Raw genomic sequence first — 12,880 nt, 5'->3', positions numbered from 1 at the left:
TGCCCCCTAGGGGGCACCATCCACTAGGGCCCATTATTTTTTTCGCTTATAGGTCTTTTCTTATTTTCTTTAGCCCAATGAATTTAAAGAAATTTCCAGGACCTCCCAATAATATTGGAGCCCTTTATAACTTATATTGAAGTCTTCGGAAACAATTTCCATGCATATATTATTTCTCGGTATTACCCGGCACTCAGCAAAACACTTCCGGTAACCCCGAAACACTTCTGGTTTCTCTCGAAACAATTTCTTTCTTCCCAAAAAATTTTGGGTAATATTTTCTCATATTCCTAACTCCTATAGAACTCAAGAGATCCTAATTTCTTGAGTGTGTGCCCTACAGGTTCGGTAAAATGTAGACATGAACGAAAACACCTTTCGTTCAATGATCAGTAGCGGAACTATATATATCCATATTGATCCGTATACTTACATCAATGATATTTGAGTGAATTGTTGGTTATCATATGTTGTTCCTTTTGCTTCATGATGTTTGGGAACGTAGCATGCAATTTCAAAAAATTTCCTACGATCACGCAAGATCTATCTAGGAGATGCATAGTAACGAGACAGTGAGAGTGTCCACGTACCCTCGTAGACCGAAAGCGGAAGCGTTAGGTTAACGCGGTTGATGTAGTCGAACGTCTTCATGATCCAACCGATCCTAGTACCGAACGTACCGCACCTCCGTGTTCAGCACACGTTCAGCTCGATGACGTCCCTCAAACTTTTGATCCAGCAGAGGGTCGAGGGAGAGTTCCGTCAGCACGACGGCGTGGAGATGGTGATGTGATCCGCGCAGGGCTTCGCCTAAGCACTACGACGCTATGACCGGAGGAGTAAACTGTGGAGGGCACCGCACACGGCTAAGAGAACAATTGATGTGCCTTTGGGGTGCCCCCCCCCCCCGCCCCCGTATATAACGGAGAGGAGGAGGAGGAGGCCGGCCAGGGGGCACGCGCCATGGGGGTGTTGGGGATCGTTGCAGAAATTAAAAAAAATCTACGCATCACCAAGATCAATCTATGGAGAGACTAGCAACGAGAGAGAGGGAGTGCATCTTCATACCCTTGAAGATCGCGAAGCGTTACAAGAACGCGGATGAAGGAGTCGTACTCGCAGCGATTCAGATCGCGGTTGATTCCGATCTAAGCGCCGAACAACGGCGCCTCCGCGTTCAACACACGTACAGCCCGGGGACGTCTCCTCCTTCTTGATCCAGCAAGGGGAGAGGAGAAGTTCAGGGAGAGCTCCGGCAGCACGACGGCGTGGTGGTGGAGCTTGCAGTTCTCCGGCAAGGCTTCGCCAAGCACTACGGAGGAGGAGGAGGTGTTGGGGAGGGAGAGGGCTGCGTCAGGGGAAGGGGTGCGGCTCCCATGCGCCTCCCCAATATATATAGGGGTGGAGGGGCTGGTTTCTTGCCCTCCAAGTCCATTGGGGCGTTGGCAAAGGTGGGGGAAAGAAATCCCATCATTTCCCTTCCCCACCGATTGTTATCCCCTTTTTAGGGATCTTGATCTTATCCCTTCGGGATATGATCTTATTCCTTCTAAGGGGGGGTCTTGGTGCGCCTTGACCAGGGGTGTGGGGCCTTGCCCCCACTACCCACGTTCATGTGGGTCCCCCAATGCAGGTGGGCCCCACTCTGGAACCTTCTAGAACCTTCCCGGTACAATACCGAAAATCCCGAACATTTTTCGGTGGCCAAAATAGGACTTCCCATATATAAATCTTTACCCCTGGACCATTCCGGAACTCCTCGTGACGTCCGGGATCTCATCCGGGACTCCGAACAACATTTGGTAACTGCACACTAATTCCCATAACAACTCTAGCGTCACTGAACCTTAAGTGTGTAGACCCTACGGGTTCGGGAATCATGCAGACATGACCGAGACAGCTCTCTGCCCAATAACCAACAGCGGGATCTGGATACCCATGGTTGCTCCCACATGTTCCACGATGATCTCATCGGATGAACCACGACGTCGGGGATTCAATCAATCCTGTATACAATTCCCTTTGTCAATCGGTACGTTACTTTGCCCGAGATTCGATCGTCGGTATCCCAATACCTCGTTCAATCTCGTTACCGGCAAGTCACTTTTACTCGTTCTGTAACACATCATCCCGTGATCAACTCTTTGGTCACATTGAGCTCATTATGATGATGTCCTACCGAGTGGGCCCAGAGATACCTCTCCGTCACACGGAGTGACAAATCCCAGTCTCGATTCGTGCCAACCCAACAGGCACTTTCGGAGATACCCGTAGTGTGCCTTTATAGCCACCCAGTTACGTTGTGACGTTTGGCACACCCAAAGCATTCCTACGGTATCCGGGAGTTGCACAATCTCATGGTCTAAGAAATGATACTTGACATCAGAAAAGCTTTAGCAGACGAACTACACGATCCTGTGCTATGCTTAGGATTGGGTCTTGTCCATCACATCATTCTCCTAATGATGTGATCCCGTTATCAACGAGATCCAATGTCCATGGTCAGGAAACCGTAACCATCTATTGATCAACGAGCTAGTCAACTAGAGGCTTACTAGGGACATATTGTGGTCTACGTATTCACACATGTATTACGGTCTCCGGTTAATACAATTATAGCATGACCAATAGACAATTATCATTAACAAGGAAATATAATAATAACCATTTTATTATTGCCTCTAGGGCATATTTCCAACAGGGGGAGTCCTACTAGGAGTAGGATTCGCCCCCCCCCTTCCTTTCTTTTACCAGAGGGAAAAGGAAGGACAGGGGGAGGGAGAGGAAAGGGGGGGCGCCCCTCCTCCTTGTCCTATTCGGACTCCCTAGGAGGGGGGCACGCGCCACCACCCCCACCCCCCGCGGGCTTCCCTCTCTCTCCCTTAGGCCCATGTAGGCCCAACACTTCCCCGGGGGGTTCCGGTAAAATACCCGAATCACTCGAAACCATTCCGATGTCCGAATACTACCTTCCAATATATGAATCTTTACCTCTCGACCATTTCCAGACTCCTCGTCATGTCCGTGATCTCATCTAGGACTTCGAACAAACATCGGTCACCAAAACACATGACTCATAATACAAATCGTCATCGAACGTTAAGCGTGCGGACCCTACGGGTTCGAGAACTATGTAGACATGACCGAGACACATCTCCGGTCAATAACCAATAGCGGAACCTGGATGCTCATATTGGTTCCTACATATTCTACGAAGTTCCTTATCGGTCAAACCGCATGACAACATACGTCATTCCCTTTGTCATCGGTATGTTACTTGCCCGAGATTCGATCGTCGGGATCCTCATACCTAGTTCAATCTCGTTACCGGCAAGTCTCTTTACTCGTTTCATAATGCATCATCCCACAACTAACTCATTAGTCACATTGCTTGCTAGGCTCATAGTGATGTGCATTATCGAGAGGGCCCAGAGATACCTCTCCGATACTCGGAGTGACAAATCCTAATCTTTCTTCTATGCCAACCCAACAAACACCTTCGGAGACATCTGTAGAGCATCTTTATAATCACCCAGTTATGTTGTGACGTTTGATAGCACACAAGGTGTTCCTCCGGTATTTGGGAGTTGCATAATCTCATAGTCAGAGGAATATGTATAAGTCATGAAGAAAGCAAATAGCAATAAAACTTAACGATCATTATGCTAAACTAATGGATGGGTCTTGTCCATCACATTTCTCTAATAATGTGATCCCGTTCATCAAATGACAACACATGTCTATGGTTAGGGAAACTTAACCATCTTTGATTAACGAGCTAGTCAAGTAGAGGCATACTAGGGACACTCTGTTTTGTCTATGTATCCACACATGTACTAAGTTTCCGGTTAATACAATTCTAGCATGAATAATAAATATTTATCATGATATAAGGAAATATAAATAACAACTTTATTATTGCCTCTAGGGCATATTTCCTTCTATCTCCCACTTGCACTAGAGTCAATAATCTAGATTACATAGTAATGATTCTAACACCCATGGAGTCTTGGTGTTGATCATGGTTTGCTCGTGGAAGAGGCTTAGTCAACGGGTGTGCAACATTCAGATCCGTATGTATTTTGCAAATCTCTATGTCTCCCTCCTTGACTTGATCGCAGATGGAATTGAAGCGTTTCTTGATGTGTTTGGTTCTCTTGTGAAATCTGGATTCCTTCGCCAAGGCTATGAAGGAAATATGCCCTAGAGGCAATAATAAAGTTATTATTTATTTCCTTATTTCATGATAAATGTTTATTATTCATGCTAGAATTGTATTAACCGAAAACTTAGTACATGTGTGAATACATAGACAAACAGAGTGTCCCTAGTATGCCTCTACTTGACTAGCTCGTTAATCAAAGATGGTTAAGTTTCCTAGCCATAGACATGTGTTGTCATTTGATAAACGGGATCACATCATTAGAGAATGATGTGATGGACAAGACCCATCCGTTAGCTTAGCACTATGATCGTTTAGTTTATTGCTATTGCTTTCTTCATGACTTATACATGTTCCTATGACTATGAGATTATGCAACTCCCGAATACCGGAGGAACACTTAGTGTGCTATCAAACATCACAAAATAACTGGGTGAATATAAAGATGCTCTACAGGTGTCTCCGATGGTGTTTGTTGAGTTGGCATAGATCAAGATTAGGATTTGTCACTCCGATTGTCGGAGAGGTATCTCTGGGCCCTCTCGGTAATGCACATCACCATAAGCCTTGCAAGCAATGTGACTAATGAGTTAGTTGCGGGATGATGCATTACAGAACAAGTAAAGAGACTTGCCGGTAACGAGATTGAACCAGGTATTGAGATACCGACGATCGAATCTCGGGCAAGTAACATACCGATGACAAAGGGAACAAAGTATGTTGTTATGCGGTTTGACCGATAAAGATCTTCGTAGAATATGTAGGAACCAATATGAGCATCCAGTTTCCGCTATTGGTTATTGATTGGAGATGAGTCTCGGTCATGTCTACATAGTTCTCGAACCCGTAGGGTCGGCACGCTTAACGTTTGGTGACGATCGGTATTATGAGTTTATGTGATTTGATGTACTGAAGGTTGTTCGTAGACCCGGATGAGATCACGGACATGACGAGGAGTCTCGAAATGGTTGAGACGTAAAGATCGATATATTGGAAGGCTATATTCGGACATCGAAAAGGTTTTGAGTGATTCGGGTATTTTTCAGAGTACCGGAGAGTTACGGGAATTCGCCGGGGGGGGGGGGGGGGGGGGTCAATGGGCCTTAGTGGAAATAGAGGGCAGCAAGGAAGTGTGGAGTGCGCTCCCCCCTAGGCCCAAACCGAATTAGTTTAGGGCTTTGGGGGCCGGCCCCCTCTTTCCTTCTCCCCTCCCCTCCTCTTTCCTTCCCCTCCTAGTTGGACTAGGAAAGGGGGAACCTACTCCTAGTAGGAGTAGGATTCCCCCCTTGGGGCGCACCCTATGAGGCCGCCAGCCCCCTCCCCTTGCTCCTTTATATACGGGGGCAGGGGGCACCCTAGAACACACAAGTTGATCATTGATCTCTTAGCCGTGTGCAGTGCCCCCCTCCACCATAATCCACCTCGGTCATATCGTTGCAGTGCTTAGGCGAAGCCCTGCGCCGGTAGCTTCATCATCACCGTCATCACGCCGTCGTGCTGACGAAGCTCTCCCTCGACACTCTGCTGGATCATGAGTTCGTGGGACGTCACCGAGCCGAACATGTGCAGATCGAGGAGGTGTCGTACTTTCGGTACTAGGATCGGTCGATCGTGAAGACGTACGACTACATCAACCGCGTTGTCATAACGCTTCCGCTTACGGTCTACGAGGGTACGTGGACTACACTCTCCCCTCTCGTTGCTATGCATCACCATGATCTTGCGTGTGCGTAGGATTTTTTTTGAAATTACTATGTTCCCCAACAGGCTATTGCTCTAGTATTATCACAAAAGATTTTCATTGGACCCGATGCACTAGGTATTACACCTAGATCGGATATGAACTTCTTCATCCAGACTCCTTCATTTGTTGCTTCCGAAGCAGCTATGTACTCCAATTCGCACGTAGATCCTGCCACGACGCTCTGCTTGGAACTGCACCAACTGACAGCTCCACCATTCAATATAAATACATATCCGGTTTGTGACTTAGAGTCATCCGGCTCAGTGTCAAAGCTTGCATCGACGTAACCATTTACGACAAGCTCTTTGTCACCTCCATAAACGAGAAACATATCCTTAGTCCTTTTCAGGTATTTTAGGATGTTCTTGACCGCTGTCCAGTGATCCACTCCTGGATTACTTTGGTACCTCCCTGCAAAACTTATAGCAAGGCACACATCAGGTCCGGTACACAACATTGCATACACGATAGAACCTATGGCTGAGGCATAGGGAATGGCTTTCATTTTCTCTCTATCTTCTGCAGTGGTTGGGCATTGAGTTTGACTCAAATTCACACCTTGTAACACAGGCAAGAACCCTTTCTTTGACTGATCCATTTTGAACTTCTTCAAAACTTTATCAAGGTATGTGCTTTGTGAAAATCCAATTAAGCGTCTTGATCTATCTCTATAGATCTTGATGCCTAATATATAAGCAGCTTCACCGAGGTCTTTCATTGAAAAATCCTTATTCAAGTATCCTTTTATGCTATCTAGAAATTATGTATTATTTCCAATCAATAATATGTCATCCACATATAATATTAGAAATGCTACAGAGCTCCAACTCACTTTCTTGTAAATACAGGCTTCTCCAAAAGTCTGTATAAAACCATACGCTTTGATCACACTATCAAAGTGTATATTCCAACTCCGAGATGCTTGCACCAGTCCATAAATGGATCGCTGGAGCTTGCACACTTTGTTAGCACCTTTTGGATCGACAAAACCTTCTGGTTGCATCATATACAACTCTTCTTTAAAAAACCCATTAAGGAATGCAGTTTTGACATCCATTTGCCAAATTTTATAATCATAAAATGTGGCAATTGCTAACATGATTCAGACAGACTTAAGCATCGCTACAGGTGAGAAGGTCTCATCGTAGTCAACCCCTTGAACTTGTCGAAAACCTTTCGCAACAAGTCGAGCTTTGTAGATAGTAACGTTACCGTCAGCGTTAGTCTTCTTCTTGAAGATCCATTTATTCTCTATGGCTTGCCGATCATCGGGCTAGTCAACCAAAGTCCACACTTTGTTCTCATACATGGATCCCATCTCAGATTTCATGGCCTCAAGCCATTTCGCGGAATCTGGGCTCATCATTGCTTCCTCATAGTTCGTAGGTTCGTCATGGTCTAGTAACATGACTTCCAGAAGAGGATTACCGTACCATTCGGGTGTGGACCGTACTCCGGTTGACCTACGAGGTTTGGTAGTAACTTGATCTGAAGCTTCATGATCATCATCATTAGCTTCCTCACTAATTGGTGTAGGAATCACTGGAACTGATTTCTGTGATGAACTACTTTCCAATTCGTGAGAAGGTACAATTACCTCATCAAGTTCTACTTTCCTCCCACTCACTTCTTTCGAGAGAAACTCCTTCTCTAGAAAGGATCCATTCTTAGCAACGAATATCTTGCCTTCGGATCTGTGATAGAAGCTGTACCCAACAGTTTTCTTTGGGTATCTTATGAAGGCACATTTCTCCGATTTGGGTTCAAGCTTATCAGGTTGAAGCTTTTTCACATAAGCATCGCAGCCCCAAATTTTAAGAAACGATAGCTTAGGTTTCTTGCCAAACCACAGTTCATATGGTGTCGTCTCAATGGATTTAGATGGTGCCCTATTTAATGTGAATGCAGCCATCTCTAAAGCATAGCCCCAAAACGATAGCGGTAAATCGGTAAGAGACATCATAGATCGCACCATATCTAATAAAGTACAATTATGACGTTCGGACACACCATTACGCTGTGGTGTTCCGGGTGGCGTGAGTTGCGAAACTATTCCACATTGTTTCAAGTGAAGACCAAACTCATAACTCAAATATTCTCCTCCATGATCAGATCGTAGAAACTTTATTTTCTTGTTACGATGATTTTCCACTTCACTCTGAAATTCTTTGAACTTTTCAAATGTTTTAGACTTATGTTTCATTAAGTAGATATACCCATATCTGCTCAAATCATCTATGACTGACAGAAAATAACGATACCCGCCGCGAGCCTCAACACTCATCGGACCGCATACATCAGCATGTATTATTTCCAATAAGTCAGTGGCTCGCTCCATTGTTCCGGAGAATGGAGTCTTAGTCATATTCCCCATGAGGCATGGTTTGCAAGCATCATGTGATTCATAATCAAGTGATTCCAAAAGCCCATCAGCATGGAGTTTCTTCATGCGCTTTACACCAATATGACCTAATCGGCAGTGCCACAAATAAGTTGCACTATCATTTTTAACTTTGCATCTTTTGGCTTCAATATTATAAATATGTGTATCGCTACAATTGAGATTCAACAAAAATAGACCACTCATCAAGGGTGCATGACCATAAAAGATATTACTCATATAAATAGAACAACCATTATTCTCTGATTTAAATGTATAACCGTCTCGCGTCAAAAAAGATCCAGATATAATGTTCATGCTCATCGCTGGCACCAAATAACAATTATTCAGGTCTAAAACTAATCCCAAAGGTAGATGTAGAGGTAGCGTGCCAACGGCGATCACATCGACCTTGGAACCATTTCCGACGTGCATCGTCACCTCGTCCTTAGCCAATCTTCGTTTAATCCGTAGCCCATGTTTCGAGTTGCAAATATGAGCAACAGAACCAGTATCAAATACCCAGGCGCTACTACGAGCATTAGTAAGGTACACATCAATAACATGTATATCAAATATACCTTTCACTTTGCCATCCTTCTTATCCGCCAAATACTTGGGGCAGTTCCGCTTCCAGTGACCAGTCCCTTTGCAGTAGAAGCACTCAGTTTTAGGCTTAGGTCCAGACTTGGGCTTCTTCCCGGGAGTAGCAACTTTCTTGCTATTCTTATTGAAGTTCCCCTTCTTCCCTTTGCCCTTTTTCTTGAACTAGTGGTCTTGTTAACCATCAACACTTAATGCTCCTTCTTGATTTCTACCTTCACAGCCTTTAGCATCGCGAAGAGCTTGGGAATTGTTTTTTTCCATCCCTTGCATATTATAGTTCATCACGAAGCCTTTATAGCTTGGTGGCAGTGATTGAATAACTCTGTCAATGACACTATCAACAGGAAGATTAACTCCCAACTGAGTCAAGTGGTTATGGTACCCAGACATTCTGAGTATGTGTTCACTGACAGAACTATTTTTCTCCATCTTACAGCTATAGAACTTGTTGGAGACTTCATATCTCTCAACTCGGGCATTTGCTTAAAATGTTAACTTCAACTCTTGGAACATCTCATATGCTCCATGACGTTCAAAACGTCTTTGAAGTCCCGATTCTAAGTCGTAAAGCATGGCACACTGAACTATCGAGTAGTCATCAGCTTTAGTCTGTCAGACGTTCATAACGTCCGGAGTTGCTCCTGCTGCGGGCCTTGCACCTAACAGTGCTTCCAGGACGTAATTCTTCTGCGCAGCAATGAGGATAATCCTCAAGTTATGGACCCAGTCCTTGTAGTTGCTACCATCATCTTTCAACTTAGCTTTCTCTAGGAACGCATTAAAATTCAAGGGAACGATAGCATGGGCCATTGATCTACAACAACATAGATATGCAAAAACTATCAGGACTAAGTTCATGATAAATTAAAGTTCAATTAATCATATTACTTAAGAACTCCCACTTAGATAAACATCCCTCTAGTCATCTAAATGATCACTTGATCCATATCAACTAAACCATGTCCGATCATCACATGAGATGGAGTAGTTTTCAATGGTGAACATATGTATGTTGATCATATCTACTTTATGATTCACGTTCGATCTTTCGATCTCAGTGTTCCGAGGCCATATCTGCATATGCTAGGCCCGTCAAGTTTAACCCGAGTATTCTACACGTGCAAAACTGGCTTGCACCCGTTGTATGTGAACGTAGAGCTTATCACACCCGATCATCACGTGGTGTCTCGGCACGACGAACTGTAGCAACGGTGCATACTCAGGTAGAACACTTATACCTTGAAATTTAGTGAGGGGTCATCTTATAATGCTACCGCCGTACTAAGCAAAATAAGATGCATAAAAGATAAACATAACATGAAATCAAAATATGTGACATGATATGGCCATCATCATCTTGTGCCTTTGATCTCCATCTCCAAAGCACCGTCATGATCTCCATCGTCACCGGCTTGACACCTTGATCTCCATTGTAGCGTCGTTGTCGTCTCGCCAAGTATTGCTTCCACGACTATCGCTACCGCTTAGTGATAAAGTAAAGCAATTACATGGCGATTGCATTTCATACAATAAAGTGACAACCATAAGGCTCCTGCCAGTTGCCGATAACTTTTACAAAACATGATCATCTCATATAATAACTTATATCACATCAAAACATGCCCTGCAAAAACAAGTTAGACATCCTCTACTTTGTTGTTGCAATTTTTACGTGGCTGCTACAGGCTTCAAGCAAGAACCATTCTTAGCTACGCATCAAAACCATAACGATTTTTCGTCAAGTGTATTGTTTTAACCTTCAACAAGGACCGGCCATAGTCAAACTTGATTCAACTAAAGTTGGAGAAACAGACACCCGCCAGCCACCTGTGTGCAAAGCACGTCGGTAGAACCGGTCTCATGAACGTGGTCATGTAATGTTGGTCTGGGCCACTTCATCCAACAATACCGCCGAATCAAAGTAAGACGTTGGTGGTAAGCAGTATGACTATTATCGCCCACAACGTTTTGTGTTCTACTCGTGCATAGCATCTACACATAGACCTGGCTCGGATGCCACTGTTGGGGAACGTAGCATGCAATTTCAAAAAAATTCCTACAATCACGCAAGATTTATCTAGGAGATGCATAGCAACGAGACGGGGAGAGTGTGTCCACATACCCTCGTAGACCGAAAGCGGAAGCGTTAGGTTAACGCGGTTGATGCAGTCGAATGTCTTCATGATCCAACCGATCCTAGTACCGAACGTACGGCACCTCCGTGTTCAGCACACGTTCAGCTCAATGACGTCCCTCGAAATCTTGATCCAGCAGAGGATCGAGGGAGAGTTCCGTTAGCACGACGGCGTGGTGACGATGATGGTGATGTGATCCGCGTAGGGCTTCACCTAAGCACTACAACGCTATGACCGGAGGAGTAAACTGTGGAGGGGGGCACCATACACGACTAAGAGAACAATTGATGTGCCTTTGGGGTGCCCCCCGCTCCCGTATATAAAGGAGAGGAGGAGGAGGAGGCTGGCCAGGGGCGCGCGCCATGGGAAGGGGGAGTCCTACTAGGAGTAGGATTCGCCCCCCCCTTTTTCCTTTCTTTTACCGGAGGGAAAAGGAAGGAGAGGGAGAGGGAGAGGAAAGGGGGGCCGCGCCCCCTCCTCCTTGTCCTATTCGGACTCCCTAGAAGGGAGGCACGCGCCACCCCCCCCCCCCCCGCGGGCTTCCCTCTCTCTCCCTTAGGCCCATGTAGGCCCAACACTTCCCCAGGGGGTTCCGGTAACCCCTCGGTACTCCGGTAAAATACCCGAATCACTCGGAACCATTCCGATGTCCGAATACTACCTTCCAATATATGAGTCTTTACCTCTCAACCATTTCGAGACTCCTCGTCATGTCTATGATCTCTTTCGGGACTCCGAACAAACTTCGGTCACCAAAACACATAACTCATAATACAAATCGTCATCGAACGTTAAGCGTGCGGACCCTACGGGTTCGAGAACTATGTAGACATGACCGAGACACATCTCCGGTCAATAACCAATAGCGGAACCTGGATGCTCATATTGGTTCCTACATATTCTACGGAGTTCTTTATCGGTCAAACCACATGACAACATACGTCATTCCCTTTGTCATCGGTATGTTACTTGCCCGAGATTCGATCGTCGGTATCCTCATACCTAGTTCAATCTCGTTACCGGCAAGTCTCTTTACTCGTTCCGTAATGCATCATCCCACAACTAACTCATTAGTCACATTGCTTGCAAGGCTCATAGTGAGTGCATTACCGAGAGGGCCCAGAGATACCTCTCCGATACTCGGAATGACAACTCCTAATCTTGATCTATGCCAACCCAATAAACACCTTCGGAGACATCTGTAGAGCATCTTTATAATCACCCAGTTACGTTGTGACGTTTGATAGCACACAAGGTGTTCCTCCGGTATTCGGGAGTTGCATAATCTCATTGTCAGAGGAATATGTATATGTCGTGAAGAAAGCAAATAGCAATAAAACTTAACAATCATTATGCTAAGCTAATGGATGGGTCTTGTCCATCACATCATTATCTAATGATGTGATCCCGTTCATCAAATGACAACACATGTCTATGGTTAGGAAACTTAACCATCTTTGATTAACGAGCTAGTCAAGTAGAGGCATACTAGGCACACTCTGTTTTGTCTATGTATCCACACATGTACAAAGTTTCCGGTTAATACAATTCTAGCATGAATAATAAACATTTATCATGATATAAGGAAATGTAAATAACAACTTTATTATTGCCTCTAGGGCATATTTCCTTCACATGATTCGTTACAAAACCAAAGGTGAGATATATCGGTATCCCTGTGATATCAACACATGCTCACTATACCTGTCTTTCTCGTTATCGATTTTGTTCTCTTTTCTCGTTCTCGTGTTCTAGCATCCCCGTGATCAATTCACACTTTGTCTGGCCAGAGGATGATGGAGGCCATCATACCGAGAGGGTCCTAAGAATATCTCTCCATTATCGGAGGAGCA

The sequence above is a fragment of the Triticum aestivum genome, chromosome 4D, assembly GCF_018294505.1.
Source record: "Triticum aestivum cultivar Chinese Spring chromosome 4D, IWGSC CS RefSeq v2.1, whole genome shotgun sequence".
In the NCBI taxonomy this organism is placed as follows: Eukaryota; Viridiplantae; Streptophyta; class Magnoliopsida; order Poales; family Poaceae; genus Triticum; species Triticum aestivum.
This window is presented reverse-complemented; position numbering follows the sequence as displayed.